The sequence below is a fragment of the Nelumbo lutea genome, chromosome 8, assembly GCF_056320005.1.
Source record: "Nelumbo lutea isolate HS-2025 chromosome 8, American lotus-T2T, whole genome shotgun sequence".
Classification (NCBI taxonomy): domain Eukaryota; kingdom Viridiplantae; phylum Streptophyta; class Magnoliopsida; order Proteales; family Nelumbonaceae; genus Nelumbo; species Nelumbo lutea.
This window is the reverse complement of record NC_142691.1, coordinates 8285333-8307929: the sequence shown is the minus strand read 5'-3', so window position 1 is coordinate 8307929 and position 22597 is coordinate 8285333. Positions and strand designations below refer to the sequence as shown.

General features: G+C 45.7%; 1 long non-coding RNA gene and 1 pseudogene across 2 annotated transcripts in view; one reads left to right on the top strand and one right to left on the bottom strand.

Annotated features, from left to right (window-relative positions):
- The window catches only part of LOC148842526 (ABC transporter G family member 35-like), a 27567-nt pseudogene extending 6813 nt beyond the window's left edge, over positions 1-20754 (top strand). The window contains exons 8-22 of the transcript XR_016103787.1: positions 4486-4787; positions 5043-5641; positions 5726-5886; positions 6007-6116; positions 6275-6428; positions 6648-6803; positions 6886-7061; positions 7239-7571; positions 7660-7950; positions 18475-18558; positions 18702-18835; positions 18999-19226; positions 19354-19525; positions 19911-20165; positions 20276-20754. The product of XR_016103787.1 is annotated as an ABC transporter G family member 35-like (transcript). The remainder of the gene's footprint in view (positions 1-4485; positions 4788-5042; positions 5642-5725; positions 5887-6006; positions 6117-6274; positions 6429-6647; positions 6804-6885; positions 7062-7238; positions 7572-7659; positions 7951-18474; positions 18559-18701; positions 18836-18998; positions 19227-19353; positions 19526-19910; positions 20166-20275) is intronic.
- Positions 20663-22597, bottom strand: LOC148842525 (uncharacterized). The gene is made up of 2 exons (XR_016103788.1): positions 21136-22597; positions 20663-21036 (listed from the first exon to the last, which is right to left on the bottom strand). It is a non-coding gene; the product is annotated as an uncharacterized LOC148842525 (long non-coding RNA).

Genomic DNA, 22597 nt, shown 5'->3' with positions numbered 1-22597 from the left:
CTGCCCCATCCGAGCACCAATGCACAACGCTTTCGAGTTGTTCCCAAGTAGCTTGATGCGTTTCAGATCTTCGAAAAAATTATTGAACACATCAATCTTGCGATCCCAATCTCTGGTGGTCCATATTTTTCTCGGTCTAGGATTTAACGTCTTGTCGAGCTGGTGTTGTATGTATGCACTATAGGAGGTATACCCAGGGCAAATTCGGAGGTCACCGCTCGAAAATGGAGCCGTCAGAGGCGGAGATGGCATTTTCAAAGCGGCACTATCACGTTCTGGCCTCTCTCTCATTTGGACTCGGCAAAACCCAACTTCGGCTTGCTAATGCCTCCAAAAATGGCTGAAACGGCTCGGTTTGTCTGTGCCGTTGTTCCACTTATACCGATCATCGCTGATGCTGATACAGGTGGTGGCAATACTCTCAATGTTCAGAGGACTGTCCAAGACTTATTTGCACCGCCATCGCTGCAATTTCCAATAATGGCGGTGAACGATAAGATTATTTTAAGAATTTTAAAATAATTAATACTCACGTGATGTTACATCTGAAAGGAGTGTGACGAAAAATTAACGATAAGGAAAATTTTAAAGAAAATTTAAGGAATATATATAGTAAAGGCACAATTTGTCAATTTAGTGAATGATAGGGACAGCTTAAAAAATTTACCCTTTATTTTTTATTTTTAAATTTTGTCGGCTCACTGATTTGGTCATATCTTTTTAAACGTAACTAAATTAGTAAATTTACCAAACTTTGTCATTTATTTTACAAAAAAAAAAAAAAAAAATCCTTTAAGATCTTTTAAGAATCCATTCTATTGAAAGCAAAAAGCATGTGAACACATTGAGAACAATACATCTAACGTCATTCATGTTTTGCCTTCAAAAGAAAACATCAGACAAATTGATGTTAAAACGGGAATGAAAAATTCAACATAAATTTATGAAAACTAAAATAAAATAAAATTTTGAGATCGCAAATCTGTGATTCGCACTCAGATAAGTTTTACTTTTATAAATTTCAAAATAGTGAAATACATTTTTCAGAGACAAAATTGATAGTTTATTATTAAGCCGATTTTGGTATACTTGTTTCTCTCTTGATTCTGTCTCTCCCCTCAACAGATCAAAGGGGGTAGAAGTTAATAGATAAACCCTAGGGTGGTCTTACTATTTTACGGAAACCACAAAAAGTTTATCCTTTTTCCTAATTGGTCTGTTATAAGGACATGATAAAAAAAAAAATCCTGATTAATTTGACTATATATTTAACCAGGTATTAAAACTGCACGTAAGAATATTTTAACCAAATTTTTTTGTTATTTCAAGAACTCTGTGGTTGCAGTATGGTACCAAAATGTTCGAATTTCAAGTGAGCAAAGTCTCCTGAGTGTGTACTGTACTCGAATTGGTCTCAATTAACGTTTTACACTGATTTGGGCTCAGGCTTAGTACTAAGTCCATTAAATTTGGGGAAAAGACCAATGTCAGCCCGCCCAAGTTGCAACCTTATCTTACTATTTGATTGGTTGTAATCAAATCAGACAATGAATCGATAGAGTCTGGTTCCTGGGTCAAATGGACGGTCCATTTTAAGAAAAAAATTAAAAAATAAAAAACAGTCAAAATCGTTGAACGATTCAACTGCCTAGTCATGGCAAAATAACAGTTTTGAAGTAAAACAGAACTGGTCACCCGACTGATTCCTGGTTTTTCGGTCCAACTATACGGCCTAGTTCAATTTTGAAAATCATGGGTTGTAATGCTCCAAAGATCATCTCTTGGACTATCCCTCTTTATTTTTTTAATCTGTGAATTTTTCTTAAAAAGAAGTTAGAGATTAATTGGCAATTAGGTGGCTATAGGGAGATAGGATTTCCTAAAAGCAAAAACTCTATTCACACATTGCTGCACATTAAAAACATCTCCCACTATATTTAACATACATGGAGATATTTCAAATATGCTACTTAATGTCCCAAGTATAATTGGGAGGAATACAAATGCAAATATTTTGAGTGCAAAACTTTATATTTTATGTTGTTGCGCGATCTGACTACTCCCAGCTGTAGAGCGATTTGGCTTCCAATCGAGCAACGAGCTAGATGAATCTGCAAGATAGTGGATCAGAAAACTCGAGGTGGCTAACCCGACAAGGTCGCTCTGATGCTTAAGTTAATATATTATAATGCGAGCTAAATGCTTTGAGAATTTGAGAGCTTGAGAGTTAGAGAGTTGAGTAATCACGTGTACCTTTTGCCTTGAGGTTTCGGTCTTTATATACTAGAGTAGTCGTGGAACTCACGAAAGAGCTCTGAGATCTCCGAAGTGTGGAGATAGAGTTCGTTCCGCTTCCGAAGGAGTAGTATGTAGATAAGGCTTATCGTTCCACTTCCGACTCTGGCAGAGCTGGGATGAGTTCCCATTGTGATCTCAGAAAAGTCGGAATCTATTAGCTCATCATGATCTTGAGAGATTCGGGATCTGTTGGAGAAACTTCTGGAATCGGTTACGTGGTGATTCGGGTTATTAGCTCCGAGCTGATACTTCGGTTCTTTAGTTCCAAAATGGATTGAATGCCGAGGTGCCCCAACGTCGATGTGAGTTTTGGGCCGAGGTGTCTGAATACCCGAGCTCAAACGTTGCGAACTAGTCTTGCTAGGTTGAGCTGTCATCCCTTAGTCAGGTCGTGTCCACTTGTCCCCTTCTTGCTACGTCAGCCCGTTGTGCTGAAATAATTAACCACATCAAGTAGTTTTGCATTAAAAGGCAAAACCACAAAACCAGATACCAACCTTTCTGATTGAACTTCATCGCCTCTAACCATCAGCTGTGTTTGCGTTTCAGACCAGCACAACAGCGGCTAAAGATGGAAAAAAAAAAATAATGCATGAATTTGATGGTCTAAATTACACCCGACTATGCTTTGTTAATTTGATCTACGGTTGGAAATATCCGTCACATGTTAAGTTGATTACTTCTGACATGAAGACTTTTAATTAGGGGTGAGCAAATGGGTAGATTTTACCTGGAATCGAATGGAATTGATTTTAAATCGGTTTTGAATTGATATTATCCAAATTATTATAAGATAGGGTTTGGTTCCAAATTCTTAGAATCGACCTCTATTCAGGCCGGTTCCAGGGTCTAGAGATTTACCCTATCCGAACTGACATAATGAATTAGTCTTGGTGGAACCGAACTTGTTAGAATCTGCCTTGTAATCAAACTTGCTTTGAAATAAATGCCAGAATACTTTTGGGGATGTGAAGATTTGAACCCAAACATTCATAATTACAAAGGCCATGGTTTCACTTGACCATTGAGTTACTTAAGTGATTTGATCATTTTTTTTCATTTTAATATTTGAATGTGTACAATAAGTAGTGTAAAATGTAATATCTACAAAATTTAAATTTAATTTATAAGTTTTTAACCATATAATGATAATCTACATATTAGGTTATCCAAATTAATTAATAAAGATAATATATTATGTTTATTAAAAATCAAGTTTTTAAAGAACATGCTTTTTTATGAAGGGGGAGAATAAAGAAAGTACAGGTTCCATGAATAGACCTTAGAACTGACCTTCACAGGGTAGGTTCCAGGTTCTACGGTGGAACTAAACCAAACTGGCCCATGTTCACCCCTACTTTCAACTATATTTGGACTTGGGTTAGAGTTCCAGCCCATTAAAATTTTACAATTTTCCAATCCAAGTTGCACGATTATCGTCCATGGCCGTCCAAATTTCCTACTGCGATTCCATATCGGTTATCGGATGTATGGATAAAGAACAATTCAGTGCATGAGGCTCCAGCCAATGCACGGTTTGGGGAGGGACAGATGTATATAGGGGTGTCAACAGACCAATTTTGGGTATCTCGTCCAAATCAAAATCAATTTGGACAGATTGGATGGACTAATAAGATATATTAAATTGGACCAGTCCAGATTTAATGGTCCAAAGTATTTATTGGATTGGATGGGATCTTGTCCGTCCGTAATGAATTTAAATTAGATTGGATCAGATTGAATCAATATCTAGTCCATTGACACAAAAAAATAAGAATAGTAGTGTCACTGTCAGTGGACCAAGTTTCTCTTGGAACCAATCTAAATTAAAATCAACTTGAACAGATTGAACGGTCTAGATATTGAATAGGACTGGCCCCAATGGTCCTGAATATTCATTGGATTGGATTGATGCTGGTCCATCTGTAATGGATTCAAAATGGTCCAGTGTATTCATTGGATTGGATTGGTGCTGTTCTATCTATAATGCAATCATATTGGATCGGATTTGACTGGACCAAATCTGGTCCAATTGAAATCTCTAATCGTACACAGCCTTACCCCTATACGTACAGTGATAGAGAGATACTTTCAAAGATTTAAACTCTGGCCACCCAGTGACCCAGGTCGCAGTAGAGTAAGCAAACCGTTGTGCCAAGGCTCACCCTGCAACTTTCCATTTGGCAGGAGAGATGATTGTTGGGCCCACAAAGACACTCTTCATGGATGAGATATCGACAGGTCTAGACAGCTCCACTACCTTTCAGATAGTGAGGTGCCTGCAGCAGGTCGTCCACCTCACCGAAGCAACCATCTTGATGTCCCTCCTCCAGCCTGCTCCAGAGACGTTTGATCTCTTTGATGACGTGATCCTCCTCTCTGAGGGCCAGATCGTCTACCATGGCCCACGAGAACACGTGGTCGAATTCTTTGAGAGCTGCGGTTTCCGCTGCCCTGAGAGGAAGGACATCGCTGATTTCTTGCAAGAGGTAAATAACAATAACATATATGATATCTAAATGGAAGTATTATAAATTGGTAGCTTGAGAACCATTGAATCCATGGATGACATGCACTGTCTCAGTGTGTGCAATTTACATCCTATCCCATCCGTCCGCCTAGAACACTTTAGCCGATTAAAAGAAGTATTTGCTAAAGTGCGCATTTAGTTATTTTAAAGGTATGAATTGTGAATTCAATGAACCAAAGTGTTCCATTAATTGTTGGCATTGTTACGTGATCAGGTGACTTCAAGGAAGGATCAGGAGCAATACTGGGCAGATAAGAGCAAGCCATTCCGATATGTATCAGTCACCGAGTTGGTGAACCGGTTCAAGAGGTTCCATGTGGGGCTGCGCCTCGATAACGAGCTCTCAGTCCCCTACGACAAGAGCAGAAGTCATAGAGCTGCTCTGGTTTTCGACAAGTACTCAGTTCCCAAAATGGAGCTCTTTAAGATTTCAATGGACAGGGAGTGGCTCCTACTCAAGAGAAATTCCTTTGTGTATGTCTTCAAGACTGTCCAAATCATCATGATAGCTCTATTTGGAGCAACTGTGTTCTTTAGGACAAGACTACACACCAGGAATGAAGACGATGGGGCTGTCTACATTGGTGCACTTATCTTTACCTTGATCACCAACAACTTCAATGGATTTACCGAGATAGCCATGACCATCACAAGGCTTCCTGTATTTTATAAGCACAGGGACCTTCTCTTCTATCCAGCTTGGGCTTTCACCCTTCCCAACTTCTTACTTAAGATTCCGATTTCCGTCCTTGAGTCTGCGGTTTGGATTGTTACGACATATTACACCATTGGATTTGCACCAGAGGCTAGCAGGTAACTTTGTTCAGTGGATGCTTTCACTCTCTTTGGCTAATTATGAATAAAGGAAATGCATTAATATTTATTCATGTTCTGCAGGTTCTTCAAGCAATTTCTGCTAATATTTTTTCTCCAGCAAATGGCTTCTGGGCTCTTTAGAGTCATTGCCGGAGTGTGCAGGACCATGACAATTGCCAACACTGGTGGAGCTCTCACTCTCCTCATCGTGTACATGCTTGGCGGTTTTATCCTCCCTAAAAGTTAGCATTCATCTTTGCTACATTGTCACTTCTGTAATCTCCTGATTAAGGTTTGTTTCTTCTCTGTTACACTTAATTACCAAAGTTGAGTGCATTTCCCTTTTCTTTTCTTTGGGACAGATATAATTCCAAAATGGTGGATCTGGGGATACTGGGTTTCACCTCTTTCATACGCTTACAATGCTTTTTCAGTCAATGAGATGTATGCTCCAAGATGGATGAACAAATTGGTATATTGTCTTACTCTTTTTTTCTTCAATAGTCATGTGCTATACCAGAATCTGCTTTGTTTTTTTCTTTCTTCTCTTTTACCTTTAAATTCCTGATCGATCATAAACCACCCTGTTTGTTCCTTATCTAACAACATTTTCTTTTAAGAACATTGTAGGCATCGGATAATAGCACAAGATTGGGTATCCAAGTGCTAAAGAACTTCCAGGTCTTCCAAAACAAAAACTGGTTTTGGTTTGGAAGTATTTCTCTGTTGGGTTTCACCATCCTCTTCAATGTCCTTTTTACCCTCTCACTCATGTATTTAAATCGTAAGTAACTAGCCTCCTTCCTATTCTACATGGAGAACCTGTATACTTGTTTCATCCCCGGATGAATAATTTAGCTAGTCATAGTGGATATAATTAAAAAACAATCTGAAAATAACCTGTTATGGCCAAATTACTCTTACTTCTCTGAATTCTCTTGTCTTTGGTTTAAGTTGGAGTGTTAATCATAATTTCTTCATAATCATTTCTCTTTTATATTAGCAATTGGAAAGAAACAAGCAATTATATCTGAACAAGCAGCCAGTGAGATGGAAGCCAATCGGGAAGGAACAAAGGAGGAACCAAGAATCATTACAACAAGGTCCAAGAGAGAATCAATCTCCAAATCATTATCTGCTGCAGATGGAAATAATTCAAGTAAGACCTGCTGTAAATGTTGGATAATCAAATAACGCATAAAGAAATTGTAAGTTCCTGACATGGACTTGTAACCTTTCAGGAGAAATGGCAATCCGACTAATGAGCAGCAAAACCAATACCAATAAAGGTGGCAGAAATGCCGATTCACTGCTTGAGGCAGCGAGTGGAGTTGCCCCAAAGAGAGGAATGGTTCTCCCTTTTACACCATTGGCAATGTCCTTTGATAGCATAAGTTACTATGTGGACATGCCCCCTGTAAGACTCTTTTCCTTGAATGTTTTGAGTTCTTTTGTAGCTTGAAAGTTCAGCCCTACCAGATGTACTAGATATTCTGTTATGAGTACTTGAAATATTTCAAATTAAATTTGAATTGAGTATCAAATTATAACTTGGCCTAACTAGTGAATTAGCTTTGTTACCTTGTTTTAACAGGAAATAAAGGAACAAGGAGTGACAGAAGACAGGCTCCAATTACTTAGGGAAGTGACAGGGGCGTTTAGACCTGGTGCTCTGACTGGTTTGATGAGTGTTAGTGGGGCTGGAAAGACAACATTAATGGATGTTCTTGCAGGTAGAAAAACAGGGGGATACATTGAAGGTGACATCAGAATTTCTGGCTTCCTTAAAAAGCAAGAGACATTTGCTAGAATCTCAGGTTACTGTGAACAGAATGATATCCACTCCCCCCAAATCACAATTAAAGAATCATTAGTTTACTCTGCTTTCCTTCGGCTCCCTAAGGAAGTTAGCAATGAGCAGAAGATGGTAATGCTACATTCAATGCTATACTTTAGGTGCTTTCATTATAGAGGCCTAAATACTAAATTAATCTTGAACTAAATGTTTCTTGCAGAGATTTGTGGATGAAGTAATGGAGCTAGTAGAGCTCGAGAATCTGAAAGATGCCATTGTGGGACTTCCAGGCATTACGGGTCTGTCAACAGAACAAAGGAAGAGGTTGACTATAGCTGTGGAGCTTGTTGCTAATCCTTCAATCATCTTCATGGATAACCCAACGTCAGGTCTTGACGCAAGAGCAGCTGCTATTGTCATGAGGACTGTAAGAAACACGGTGGACACAGGCAGAACAGTTGTGTGCACAATTCACCAACCTAGCATTGATATTTTTGAAGCTTTCGATGAGGTAACTGATGAAGGAAAATTTGGCCCGACCTCACAATCACTCCACGTGGCAAAAGCAAACAGCTCGGGACAAACCGCGCGCCCAAGGCACGGGCATTAAAGGGAGAAACCAGCGGTCCGAACTCCCTACTAGGAGTCCGAACTCCCTACTAGGAGCCCGAGCTCCCCAAAGAGCCCGAGCTCCCTACAAAGAGCCCGAGCCTCACAAGGTAGTGACCCGAACTGGCCCACCTCAGGGCAGTTCGGGATGCTCCCCTATCCGAACTCAAGACTTCATCTCGCTCGCCACTCCATCACTTCGCCTCCGAAACGCCAGACTGACCAAACGTACCATACTTGACACCGAGGATGTCCGTATCCAAGGGCGGCGCACCTGACTGATTTGGGATCTGACGCTTGACAGCCGCACTTCAAACGGCCTCCTGCCACCACCACCTGCCACCGTCGTCACCAGCCGCAGAGACGGCTCCGACAAAGGGAGCAGTGGCGGTTCTGCCCGGCCAGAGGGGATGACATCCGAACTGGCAGGAGCTCAGAGATAATCATGCTCGATCTGACAGAAGCCTGGAAGTGAGTGCGCGAGGTGGTTATAAAAGGCTCCCTACCCCCCAAGAACAAGGTATGCAAACTTTGCGCCATCTGATTTTTTCTTGCCTTTGAAGAATTCTGACTTGAGCTTCGGAGCCTTCATACCGGGTTCCCCCCGGAGCTTCCTCATCTTCTCCGTTTCAGGTTCCCTGTAGTTCCGTTTAGAGGCAAGGTCATTGACAGCTAGGACCAGCCGGATTGCGCACCATCAATTGGCGCCGTCTGTGGGAAACCGCTTCTAAAAGCCTCCCTCTAAAACTCTCATAACCTCCTCTTCTTTCAAAAACCCCAACACTCATGGCTTCTTCCAGCAACGCCGGACGTGGCACAGAGACAAACACCACCGGGGAACGACTCCAAGCCCCCATGGTGTGCATCGGACAGTTCACCATCCCCCTTCCTGTGGATGGGATCCCCAGCTTGAATGCGCCTCAAGCAATGGCGCCCGTAAACCTTCCTACCGTGAACGTCCCTCTTCCACTCCCTATCGAAACAACTTTTGCTGAACCAACTAATGCCCCCCTAGCGACCCGCCAAAACCAGCTTGACGACCTGATGCAGTGCATGCGGGCAATGCAGGCCCAAATGCAATAATTCCAGCAACATCAACTCCAGCAGCACCAAGTACTACACCACCTCTCTCAACATCATTATCAGCAGCAGTTCCCCCAACTACCCCTGAACCAGTCGCTGCTTCCACCTCGGCACCCTGCCCCGAAGCCGGTTAAGGCCTCCCCTCAGGGTGGACGCCCTCACTGGGGAGAAACCTCCCAGCTCCAGAACCCCCCTAACAGCCAGGCCTCATCCCTAGGCCAAAGGGAAAGGAAAATCACCCCCGCCTCACAGCTCGCAGGCGGGTCAGAAACCTCGCCCGCGAGATCAACACCTCGGCGCCCCAGGCCCGAGTTCCCGCTCACGGAGAACCGATTCAGTGCCCTAGCAACAGACTACCAACATTCCGGGCCAATCGAGCTCGGAAACACAGAGGCCAGCAGCGCCAGTACCAGGCCCACTCAACAACGAAGGCGTCGACGAAGTCGCCGAACTGCCACCCGCGTCCTACCCGAGCTCAGAGGTAAGGAAGAAACGAGCTCGGACGAGGTAAGAGCTTCCCTGATTCTCTCAGTTCCTTCCCCCCTCGCATCAGAACTCCTGGCAGTCCCCATGCCCAGGGACTTCAAGCTCCCACCTTTGGACAAGTATGATGGGTCCTTTGACCCCAACGACCACGTCGATGCTTTCCAATCCCAAATGCACCTCGCTAGGGCCAGTGAATCATGCATGTGCGTGGCCTTCACCACCACCTTCAAGGGGGTGGCCCGCACCTGGTACAGAAACCTAGCCCCAGGGTCAATAAGAAGCTGGACCTAGTTCGTGCAGGTCTTCACAGCACACTTCGTTACCAGCAAGCGGTGCCCCAGAACTGAGGAAAGCATCTTCGGGGTAGTCCTGAGAGAAGGAGAATCCATCCGGGGCTACATCAAGCGGTTCAATGAAGCATGCTTACAGATACCGCGATTAGACCCCGCGGTACAGCTCGCGGCGGCCAAGAGAGGAGTAACGCACAAGGAGTTCAAATGGCACATGGTAGCCAGCCAGCTCGCGATCGTGGCCGAATTCCTCAAACTCGCGGACAAGTTCATGAGAATAGAGGAAGAAATCAACCAAAGGACCGAAGTCGGGGTCGAGAAAAGGAAAAGAGAAGGTGAGCCCCCCAACCCAGGTGACAGAAGAAACCCGGCCCGAGAGGCGAAGCCGAGCCAGCCATCCCGAGCTCCCTTAGCAGTTCGGACGGATCACACGCCGTTAAACACGAGGCGGACCGAGATCTTGATGACGATCAAAGACGCCCCATACGTGAAGTGGCCACCTCGCCTGAAGGGGAATCCAAACGAGAGGAATAAAAATTTGTACTGTAGTTTTCATAAAGATCACGGTCATAGTACCGAACAGTGTAATAATCTCCGGGATGAGATAGAGGGACTCATCCGTCGCGGATACTTGAGAAATTTTGTACAGTATGATAATAATAATAACAATAAGGCAGGTCGGCAAGGGGAGCACGGAAAGGATGTCCCCGAATCCAGCAGCAAACTAGCCGAAGCGTTGCAACGACAGCCTCCAGAAGAGAGGCCAGTGCGAGGAACCGTCCATGTGATAGTGGGAGGTTTGGTGGTAGCGGGGTGTACTTCAGCAGCAGCCTGGACGTCAGTTCGCGAGGCAGCCCGAGAAGAGCAGAACCCTCCAAAGAGGCCGAAGACAGAAGAACCGATCTTCTTCACGGAAGACGATGCGCGAGGTGTCCACTACCCTCACGACGACGCGCTCGTCATAAAACTAAGGATCAGCGACTTCGAAGTCAAGCGCGTACTTGTGGATTCAGGAAACTCGGCAGACATCCTCTTCAAGTCAGCATTTGACCAGCTACAGTTGTAGAGACGCGAGCTGAAGCCCTCGAACACTCCTCTGGTGGGCTTCTGCGGAGAGGAAGTCAGGCCCCTCGGGAAGATAACAGTACCTGTGGAAGTCGGCACATGGCCCTACGCGGTCAGACTCAACCACGATTTCCTGGTGGTCGCGACCCCCTCCCCATACAATGCCATAATAGGACGGTCACTTACGCATATTCTGCAGGCAATGGTCTCCACCTACTATCTGGAAATGAAGTTCCCTATAGACTTCGGTGTGGGGGTAGTGCGGGGCGACCAGCTTGAGTCCTGCAAGTGTTATGTTGCCGCCCTGAAGGGAAAAACCAAGGCAGCCGATGACCTCGAGCTGGAGCGGCCTACGGAGCAGGGCGAGGAACGAGTTTCGCCCACGGAAGAAACAGTCGCAATTCCAACTTCGGCTACGGATCCAACTCGGACAATACAGATCGGTGCTTCCGTCAAGGAACCTCTACGAGCCGAATTGGTGAGTTTCTTACTCCAAAATTTAGATATTTTTGCATGGTCTGCAGCCGACATGCCCGGTATTGACCCTGGCCTTATAACTCACAAGCTTAACACTGACCCTGTAGTCAGACCCGTTAGACAGAAGAAACGCAACTTAGCCCCAGAGCGCTGGAGGGCAGTCGACGAGGAGGTCGAAAAGCTCCTCGCAGCATACTTCATAAGAGAAGTTCATTACCCGAGATGGGTGGCCAACCCAATGCTGGTGAAAAAGGCAAACGACAAGTGGCGCATGTGCGTTGACTACACCGACCTGAACCGAGCTTGCCCAAAAGACTGCTTCCCCCTCCCTAGGATTGACCGCCTAGTGGACGCGACCTCGGGACATGAGTTGCTAAGCTTCTTGGACGCCTACTCAGGTTATAACCAAATCAAGATGGACCAGTCCGATGAGGAAAAAAACAGCTTCATAACCGAGTTCGGCCTATACTATTACAAGGTCATGCCCTTCGGACTGAAGAATGCTTGGGCGACTTTCCAAAGACTTGTAAATAAGCTATTTCGGCCCTTAATTGGCACAAAAATAGAATGTTATGTAGACGACATGGTCGTCAAGACGCAGTTCTCACAGGATTTAATACAAGACTTAGATTCTGTTTTCCAAATTCTGCGTCGATTCAGCATGAAACTAAACCCCAACAAGTGTGTCTTCGGTGTCACCTCGGGTAAGTTCCTAGGGTACATTGTCAACCGGCGCGGCATTGAGGCCAACCCGGACAAAATAAAGGCCATCCTAGATATGAGACCACCTCGAAAAGTAAAAGAAGTTCAGAGGCTAAACGGCCGCATAGCTGCCCTGAGCCGCTTCATGTCCAAGTCAGCAGACCGCTATCTGCCTTTCTTTAAGGCAGTCAAAGGCAAAGGGTTCGAATGGACCCGGGACTGCTAGCTCGCGTTCGACGAACTAAAGAGCTACCTCGCTACTGTACCAACCCTGGCTAGGCCCGAGGAGGGCGAAGTCTTAGAACTGTACCTCTTGGCAAGCGACGAGGTGGTCAGTTCGGTACTAATAAAAGAAGTAGATCGAGTCCAGTGGCCCGTCTATTATGTTAGTAAAATTCTGCAGGGAGCAGAGGCGAGATACCTGTAGATAGAAAAGCTAGCGTATACACTGGTAATTGCAGCTCGGAAACTCCGCCCGTATTTCCAGGCCCACACTGTCGTAGTCTTGACCGACAAACCTCTGAAGCAAGTCTTACTTAAGCCCGAGGTTTCCGGTCGGCTAACAAAGTGGGCCATTGAGCTCAGCGAGTACGACCTTCAGTATAAGCCACAAACTGCCATTAAGGCCCAAGCCTTGGCAGATTTTATCGCCGAGTGCACGTTCAACCTCGAAGCCCCTGGGCCGATTGAGCCCGAGATCCCCAGTTCAGTTGAGCTCAGAGCTCCCAAGCCAATAGAGTCTGAACCCCGTGAAGTAGCAGCTAGTGTGGCATCTCTCCTGGTTAGACCAAACGCGAACTGGGATGAGGAGCCCTGGATCCTTCACGTAGATGGCTCCTCAAACCAACAGGGTAGCGGGGCTGGAATAGTCCTACGCGGCCCAGGTGGCGCGAAACTGGAATATGCACTACGCTTTGAGTTCACGGCATCCAACAACGAGGCGGAGTACGAGGCACTAATAGCCGGGCTGAACCTAGCACAAAAGGTAAGAGCAAAGCACATAGTTATCTGCAGTGATTCCCAGCTCGTGGTCAACCAGGTTACGGGCGAATACGAAGCACACGAACTCACTATGATCGCATACTTGGCAAAAGTGAAGAAGGCTCTTCTCAACTTCCAGTCACACTTCATCAGACAAATCCCGAGGTCAGAGAACACTGAGGCCGACGCCCTGTCCCGGTTAGCCAGCACAAGTCACAACACCATGAGAACCGTGTACATAGAAGACTTACCTCGGCCTAGCATTCTCGGTGGGGCAGAGGAGGTCGCTCCCGTCCTTGAAGCAGAGCCGAGCTGGATCGACCCACTCGCGAGCTTCTTGCTAGATGGATCCCTCCCCGCGGACCGCAATGCAGCCAAGAGGGTGCAGCGCCAGGCAACCAAATACGTCATAATAGACGAACGGTTGTACCGACGGTCTTATATGCTCCCCTACCTACGTTGCTTGTGACCTGCCGAAGCCGAACTCGTACTACGCGATACCCATGAAGGTCTGTGCGGCAGACACCTGGGGGGCAGAGCCCTCGCCCAAAAGGCACTTCGACAAGGATACTACTGGCCAACGATGAAGGCCGAGGCGGTCGAGCTCGTCAGGAAATGTGACAAGTGTCAGAAACACGCCAATATCCACCATCAGCCTGCTGCCGACCTCAAGTACCTCACCAGTCCATGGCCCTTTGCGCAATGGGGCATCGACCTCCTGGGGCCTTTCCCGCCAGCAACAGGTGGGAGAAAGTTCCTAGTGGTGGTAGTAGATTACTTCACAAAGTGGATAGAGGCTGAACCTCTAGCAACAGTCACAACTCGAAACATACAAAACTTCTTTTGGAGGAACATAGTATGTCGCTTCGGGCTACCTCGGGTACTAATCTCCGACAACGGCAAGCAGTTCGAGGATGTCAAGTTCCAAGAATGGTGCCAAGATATGGGAATTCGTCAGAACTTTACATCGGTCGCACACCCGCAAGCAAATGGTCAGACAGAAGTAATGAACAGAGCCATCCTCCGCGGATTAAAAGCACGACTGGACCGAGCTAAAGGGTTGTGAGCGGACGAGCTACCAAGTGTTCTATGGGCTCACCGAACTACAGAAAAAACCGCCACGGGAGAGACCCCCTTTAACCTCACCTACAGCACCGAAGCGGTAATCCCGGCGGAAATCGAAATACCTACACTGCGGTTGGAAGCATATGATGATCAGGAAAACGGAGACGAGTTACGCACCAACCTCGACCTACTGGATGAGGTAAGAGACCTCGCGCACATCCGGACAGCGGCCTACCAGCAAAAAGTAGCTCGGTACTACAACGCCAGAGTAAAGAAGCGGAGCTTCCGCGTCGGTGACCTGGTTCTCCGTAAGATCATGGTACCCGAACCCGGCGTTGGTAAACTCGGACCAAATTGGGAAGGGCCCTACAGAGTAAAAAAAGCACTCGGGGGAGCCTACGAGCTCGAAACCTTAGAGGGTAAGCAAGTACCCCGAACATGGAACATCGTCAACCTAAGGCGATACTACCTATAGACCACCAAGCGAGGTGGATACCGAGCTAACGAAAGCCCCGGCATAGGCAAGCAAAGGAGTCAAAGGCGAAGCGGAAGACAAAACAAGCTAATAAGAACATTGGCATCTCAGTAGTAACGCCGAAACAGGCCGCGCGAGTGCGGAAACCCAAGCAGAAAAAAGACCGGACGTATGGTCAGTTCGGAAAATACGTCCAGTTCGGAGAAAGAACAACCAACACTTAACCAGTAGAAAAGCCATTTCATTTCAAGTAAGGGAGTGTACATTTCAAAAAATAAAAATAAAAAAAAAATTTACAGGCCCGGGGCTACTTCTTCATGATCGGAAGGCACTTCAACGATACCCGAAGGCCCTGCCTCGCCCTCGGAATTTGGCTCACCATCTGCAGCATTGGCCATCTCCTGAGTTATGCGCGAAGTGGATATAGCGCTAATGTCAAGCTCGGGGTACGTATTCCGGATCATCCACCAACTAAGTTTAAAACCCCTCTTGTACGAATCCACCATCAGATCATCGAAGCACGGCGAAGAAATATACTCATCGACAGCCTTCTTCTTGGCATCTTCGATACCTTAAGAAAAGATCTATGTCCTCTCCCTGATGTCCTCCTGAAGGTACTCAACTTGATGCTGCAGATCCAGCCTCAGGTCCGCCATGTGCCTCACCACTACTCCCTTGGCCTCGGCATCTCTCTGAGACCTCGCCTGCCTGATCTGTGCAAAACGAGCAGCCTCCTCGGCAGCACGAGCAGCCGTTTCAGTAGCTCGCGAAGTCGTCTCAGCAGTGCGAAGAGCCTCTTCGGCAGCTCGCGCCTGCCTCGAGCTCTTTTCCACCTAGGCCGCCAAGGCGTGAATAGAAGAGTTCACCTACCAAAAGGAACACAAGTGATCAAAAGAACCAATAGAAGAATAAAAGCCAAAGAGCTCTAAAAAAGGGAGATCACTTACCACCATGGCATGGGTAACGGCACGACAGGCCACTTGGTGCAGAGGGAGATCAGTCCACGCCGCGACCTCCTCGGGGAAAATGGCCTCCTTACTCTTCTGAAGAGCGTGGGTCGGCGACAGCACACTCCTGAAATCCCCCGGGGCCCCCGAGCCTGAGGGCCCAGCTCGCGTATGAACAGACCCAGAGTAAGTAGGAGCACCGGAGTAGGTAGGAGCCCCTGTGTAAGTAGTCTCAGCATAAGGAACCCCTGTCTGCTCCTACATTGGAGGAGCCATCTCGGGCTCCCTGGGCAGATCTTCTGACAGATAGTCCGGCACCTCGGGCTCCGCATCCCAGGGCAGCTCGGCGCGAGTTCGCTTGGCGACTCGCTTCCTCCTCTTCATGCCTTGGAACTAGTGCCCACCACGGGTCCCTTGTGAGTCCATCACACCTGCGAAAAGAAGTTCGACATCAGTAAAAAGCAAGAGAGACAGCAAGACAGAATCTTTAAGTAAAGGACCTACCCGAACTCAGGCCGGCCGCAATGAGCTTGGCCTCCGTCAGATACTGTTGACACTTCAACCCAAGCCGCGCCCATTGCCGGAGGCCCTTCACCGTCTCTTTGTCAAGTGTAACACCGGAGTCAGGAGCGGCCATCCCCCACCCGTCTGAAACGGCCACCCCAGTACACTTCGCACCCCGAAATAGTCCCGCTTCCACGCCGGTTGGGGAGTTCATGTAAAAGCTTAAAGCCCGGGCGAGGAGACAGGTAATATGCCCGCCTACGCCCAGGGAGGGGACCCGCTTGCTTCTTAAGCATTAAGATAGAAGAAAAAACCTCCAAATCCAAAGGAAAGCCCTCGTCGCAAAATAAAGAGATTGTCCCCACCAAATTTCGAATGGAGTTTGGGTGAAGTTGGCCGACCGTCACACCGAAGTGGTTCAAGACTTCGACAAGGAGGGGATGGAAGGGCAGTCGCAGCCCCGCGGCGAGCTGCTCCCGGAATATCATGATCTCATCAGGACCGTGTTCCCAAGGAAAGCTACCCGAAGGTATGAAATAAGCGTACTCCCCGGGCAAGTTATAATAAGTAATAAGGGACTGGAGCCCCTCAGGCGTCATGGTCGAAGGGCCAAACTTGTCTAGCATCTGACCCCGACGGGAGGTGGACGCCAAACCACCCGAGGCGCCTCGGCCTACGGGTTCGAACTCTTCCTCGAGCTCTATCTCCGGCTCGCTAGAACTATCAGGAGATGCAACTCGGTTCGTAGAACCTGCATCGGACCCACTTGAAGGACTGTCTGAGCTATCCAAGCTAGACATCAGGGAGTAAAATGGATTCCAGGAAGGTACTCACCCGGAAAAAGGCTGGAGTAGACCATGGAAGCTCGGACGAACTAAAAAGGCCTGGACGCGAACTAAAAAAGCCTGGACGCGAACTAAAAAAGCCTGGACGGGAACTAAAAAAGTCTGAACGCGAGTCGAAACTCGGACGCGAGCTCGAGAGGAATATAGAAGTGACAGCGACTGGGGTCCCCCCCCGCTATTTATACCCACAGTGACCGAAAAGCGACGGCTCAGATCAAAGCCAATCCGACGGCCCACAGTCGCACTAACCGCACGTCCCCTGAGACCGAGACGTGATTGGCGCACGTTTTTCTGAAACTGACAGAGTGTCGGCGCACGTCTTTTTGAAACTGACAGAACGTCCGCGCACGTCTCCTCACAATAAAGGCGGCGGCGGCATGTTTTCAAGTTTGAAAAGACGCCTACTGTCACGTCTCCCAGCGGCGCGCTTTTTGAAATTTTGAAATAAAGCGCGTGCCGTCACGTCTATCAGCGTTTTTAGGCAGGTCGGCACGTTTTCCGCCTTTTGGGCGCTCGAAGAAACCCAAGGAACCCTGACAACGCACCTCGCGCCATCAGTCAACCAAAATTCAAAGTACAGGGCAAATCCACCTGCCACCCTGCAAACTCCCCGCGCCAGGGCAGGACCCTTAGCGCAGGGAGTGGGGGGCAATTGATGAAGGAAAATTTGGCCCGACCTCGCAATCACTCCACGTGGCAAAAGCAAACAGCTCGGGACAAACCGCGCGCCCAAGGCACGGGCATTGAAGGGAGAAACCAGCGGTCCGAACTCCCTACTAGGAGTCCGAACTCCCTACTAGGAGCCCAAGCTCCCTACAAAGAGCTCGAGCCTCACAAGGTAGTGACCCGAACTGGCCCACCTCATGGCAGTTCGAGACGCTCCCCTATCCGAACTCAAGACTTCATCTCGCTCGCCACTCCAGCACTTCGCCTCCGAAACGCCAGACTGACCAAACGTACCATACCTGACACCGAGGATGTCCGTATCCAAGGGCGGCGCACCTGACTGATTTGGGATCTGACGCTTGATAGCCGCACTTCAAACGGCCTCCTGCCACCGCCACCTGCCACCGTCGTCACCAGCCGCAGAGATGGCTCCGACAAAGGGAGCAGTGGCGGTTCTGCCTGGCTAGAGGGGATGGCATCCGAACTGGCAGGAGCTCAGAGATAATCATGCCCGATCTGACAGAAGCCTGGAAGTGAGTGCGCGAGGTGGTTATAAAAGGCTCCCTACCCCCCAAGAACAAGGTATGCAAACTTTGCGCCATCTAGTTTTATCTTGCCTTTGAAGAATTCTGACTTGAGCTTCGGAGCCTTCATACCGGGTTCCCCCCGGAGCTTCCTCATCTTCTCCGTTTCAGGTTCCCTGTAGTTCCGTTCAGAGGCAAGGTCGTTGACAGCTAGGACCAGCCGGATTGCGCACCATCAGTAACTACTCTTTTTCTCTACATATAGTTATATAGTCATCGTATTAGAGTTAATATGTTACATTATTTATTACCCCAGTTGCTGCAAATGAAAAGAGGAGGACAAGTTATCTATGCAGGACCTTTGGGACAACATTCTCATAAGATTGTTGAGTACTTTGAGGTATTGATTATGTCCAGTCTTTCTATTATCAATTACCAACGTAAATTTCTTCCTATTACCAATACTAGAATTAAAATCATTAGGAGGAATAAATGACCTCATCCCCTCATCCGATCCACCAACCATTAGTTCCCTTGTTGCAGGCAATTCCTGGAGTCCTGAGAATCAAAGATAAGCAAAATCCTGCAGCATGGATGTTGGAGGCTAGCTCTATCGCAGCTGAAGTTCATCTTGCAATTGATTTTGCTGATTACTATAAATCATCAGATTTGTATCAGTAAGTGAAACTAACTTCCTTTGTGTTGATAAATAGAGTGAATTCCCTCAATGACTTTAGTTTATCCCCATACTCCATCCACAGAAAGTATTAAAAGAATAAACAAATACTTTATGTAAACTTTAAGCGTTTTAATTGATATATGTTGTATTACTATCACCAGGAGGAACAAGACATTAGTTAAGGAATTGAACACCCCACCTCAAGGATCAAAAGATATCTATTTCCCCACGCAATACTCACAATCAATGTGGGGACAATTCAAATCCTGCCTATGGAAGCAATGGTGGACTTATTGGCGAAGCCCAGATTATAACCTTGTCAGATTGTTCTTCACCTTGGCTTGTTCTCTCATGCTCGGAACAATCTTCTGGAAAATTGGCAATAAGCGGTCAGTGTCAATAACTTTCATTCCACAGATTATATGACTTAAATGCTCAGAAGTTATAAAATGAACAATTTTAAACCTCATCAGGACACCTGAATGCATGGGCTAAAATAATGTCTGTCTGGTTCAGTGAAAGTTCACATGATCTGACCACCATTATTGGTGCCATGTACGTATCCGTCTTGTTCATTGGGATCAACAATTGTTCAACTGTACAACCAGTTGTTGCCATGGAAAGAACAGTGTTTTATCGAGAAAGAGCTGCTGGGATGTACTCTGCTCTACCATATGCCATTGCACAGGTGAGAAGTGGTTTAGAAAAGAGCATATGGACTACTACTTAATGCTGCATTTTGATAAGTTATGGTATAGGTTTTCTACATACCTCGCCTCTGTTGAAAAGTTAGCACTCATTGAGTTCTGACACATTAGTGTTTTGGTTTATGATTATGTCTCAAAAATTGTGTAGAAGTTTTTCAATTCTTAAAAGATGAATCTTTCATTTACCCAATTCTTTATGAAACTGGATAAAAAACTCAATACTTTGACCAATAATAACCTGTCTAAAAATAGTTTTGGTAGGACTGATACCTGTTCATATTAATTATGGATTTATGGTTTCTTCTCAAATGTATTCTGTCAGTGAAAACACATGTTAAAATTAATACCATGAATTATGTGTTGTAGGTGATCACTGAATTACCATATGTCTTCATCCAAACCACAAATTATACGCTTATTGTATATGCCATGATCAGCTTCCAATGGACAGCAACAAAGTTTTTCTGGTTCTTCTTCATCAATTTCTTCTCATTTCTCTACTTCACATACTATGGAATGATGACTGTGTCCATCACACCAAACCACGAAATTGCATCCATCTTTGCAGCTGCTTTCTATGGACTCTTCAATCTCTTCTCAGGCTTCTTCATTCCCAAACCGGTAAGTTCATCTTTATCGTGAGGAGGACCTATTATTTTTATTTTTATTTGTGCAATGGCTTGAGCTTTCTGAATTGCTTTTGGTGTTTTGTGCCCTGATGGTTTTTGCAGAAAATTCCCAAATGGTGGATTTGGTATTATTGGATATGTCCAGTGGCATGGACAGTTTATGGGCTGATCATATCACAATATGGAGACTTGGAGGACCAAATTAGGGTGCCTGGAGGTGAAACTCAGAGCATTAAATCCTATGTCACTGAACACTTTGGGTATGATACCGGTTTCATTGGGCCTGTTGCTGGAATTTTGGTTGGTTTCACAGTGTTCTTTGCTTTTATGTATGCATATGCCATCAAAGTATTGAACTTCCAACAGAGGTAGAAATATATGAATCAGAAGCTATATATATTTGGGCTGACACTACTTGCAAACACCTCTATAAAGGTCTTCAATTAAAATGCTTCACACATCGAAAGAAGTGATGCTGGTGTAATTTCTAGTATCAAAAAGGTGTAGTTCTTACTATGTAACAAGGAATTTAGAAGGTATATTTATATGTGAAAAGGATGTTGCTGATTTCTTGTTCTGTTTTCCTTCTTTTTTTTTTTTTTAATTCCTTGAAAAGAAAGAAGAATACTTCTGCCATGTAACTAATAATCTAGAAATGAAGTAGAATAAAACAATGCAGTGAGAATAATCAATTGGAAATAAATGTGAAAATGCTGAAGCTACGAACGTAACACAAAGAATGAAAGGTTAAGAAATTGATAGAGATAAGAATCCTGATGATAAAGCTAAGAGTCCAGCCTTGATAACTCCTTGTACATGTCCTTAACTTATCACAGCTCTGTACATACCTCCTCTGTATTCACCTATAAATATGTATATGAAATACAAGAAGATAAATGAAAAGATCTGTGAAGGAAGATGGAGAATGAGTTTGCAATAATCAAATTTCAAAAGTAACATACCTTGCAAACTAGAGAAGGCCAGCTCATCTGTACGAGTGGTAATAGCTGTTGATGCTCCTACTACTCATCACACCTCCTCTACTGAAGTTATGCTTCCACAACATGATATACCACTTCCAGCTACTAATATTCATTCCATGGTTTCTCGACCTAAGCATGGGATCAGTAAGCCTCGCATTCCCCTTAATTTATCAGCTTCACGGCATCCTTTACCTGAGAGTGATTTTGAACCCAGTTGCTTCTCACAAGCTGTCAAACATGCTCATTAGCAGTGTGCTATGGAGGTGGAATTTAATGCTCTCCTCTCCAGTGGTACTTGGGAACACCGGCAAGCACCTCCCCACTCTAATGTCATCGGTCGTAAGTGGGTCTTCCGTATCAAGCGAAATCCAGATGTCTCTATTGCTCGCTACAAATCTCTTCTTGTTGCCAAAGGGTATTCTCAACAAGGAGTGGACTAGAAGGAAACATTAAGCCCTGTCATTAAACCTGCAACTCTGTGTACCATACTCTCTCTCGCCATCTCTCATAATCGGCCATTACGTCAACTTGACGATCAAAATGTTTTCTTGCATGGTACTCTTGACGAACATGTGTATAAGCACTTTCCATCACATGTTTGCTACTTAAAGAAGTCACTATATGGGCTCAAACAGGCCCCTAGAGCATGGTACCAAGCTCCACTCTTTTCTATTACAATACAAATTTCAAGTCTCCCTTGCTGATTCATCACTCTTCATTATGGTGTTGATGTCTTATTTGTTCTCATTTATGTTGATGATATCAACGTCACTGGTTCTGATCCTAGGGATGTAAATTTGCTTATTGCCTTTATGAGCTCCACATTTTCTATTAAGGATCTCGGTCCTCTCCACTTCTTCTTGGGCATTCAGGCCACTCGTACTGAACATGGTCTCTTTCTTTCACAACGCCAGTACATAGTTGATCTTCTTTAAACAGAGCATCTTGATGGGATCAAGCCTATCTCTACTCCCATGGCTCCTGGCACTTCTCTCTCCAAATTTTGTGGTGACATAGGCGCAACCTACTTATCAGTGAATCTGGTCTTCATGCACGAACCAAACATATTGAGATCGACTTTCACTTTGTTCGTAAGCTGCACTCTCGCCAATTAGTTGTTAAATACATCTCCACTGTTGATCAGATTGCCGATGCTTTGACTAAACCTCTTGGTACCTCTCGGTTTCAACTACTTTGGAGCAAGTTGACCGTTGTTTCACCCACGTTCAGCTTGAGGGAGGGTTCTAGAGATAAGAAGCCTGATGATAAAGCTAAGAATCTCAATAACACACGTCTGACTCATCTAGAATGAGTCCAGCCTTGATAACTCCTTGTACATATCCATAACTTATCACAACTCTATACATATCCATAGCTTCCCTACTCCTCTGTATTCACCTATAAATATGTATATGAAATACAAGAAGATAAATGAAAAGAT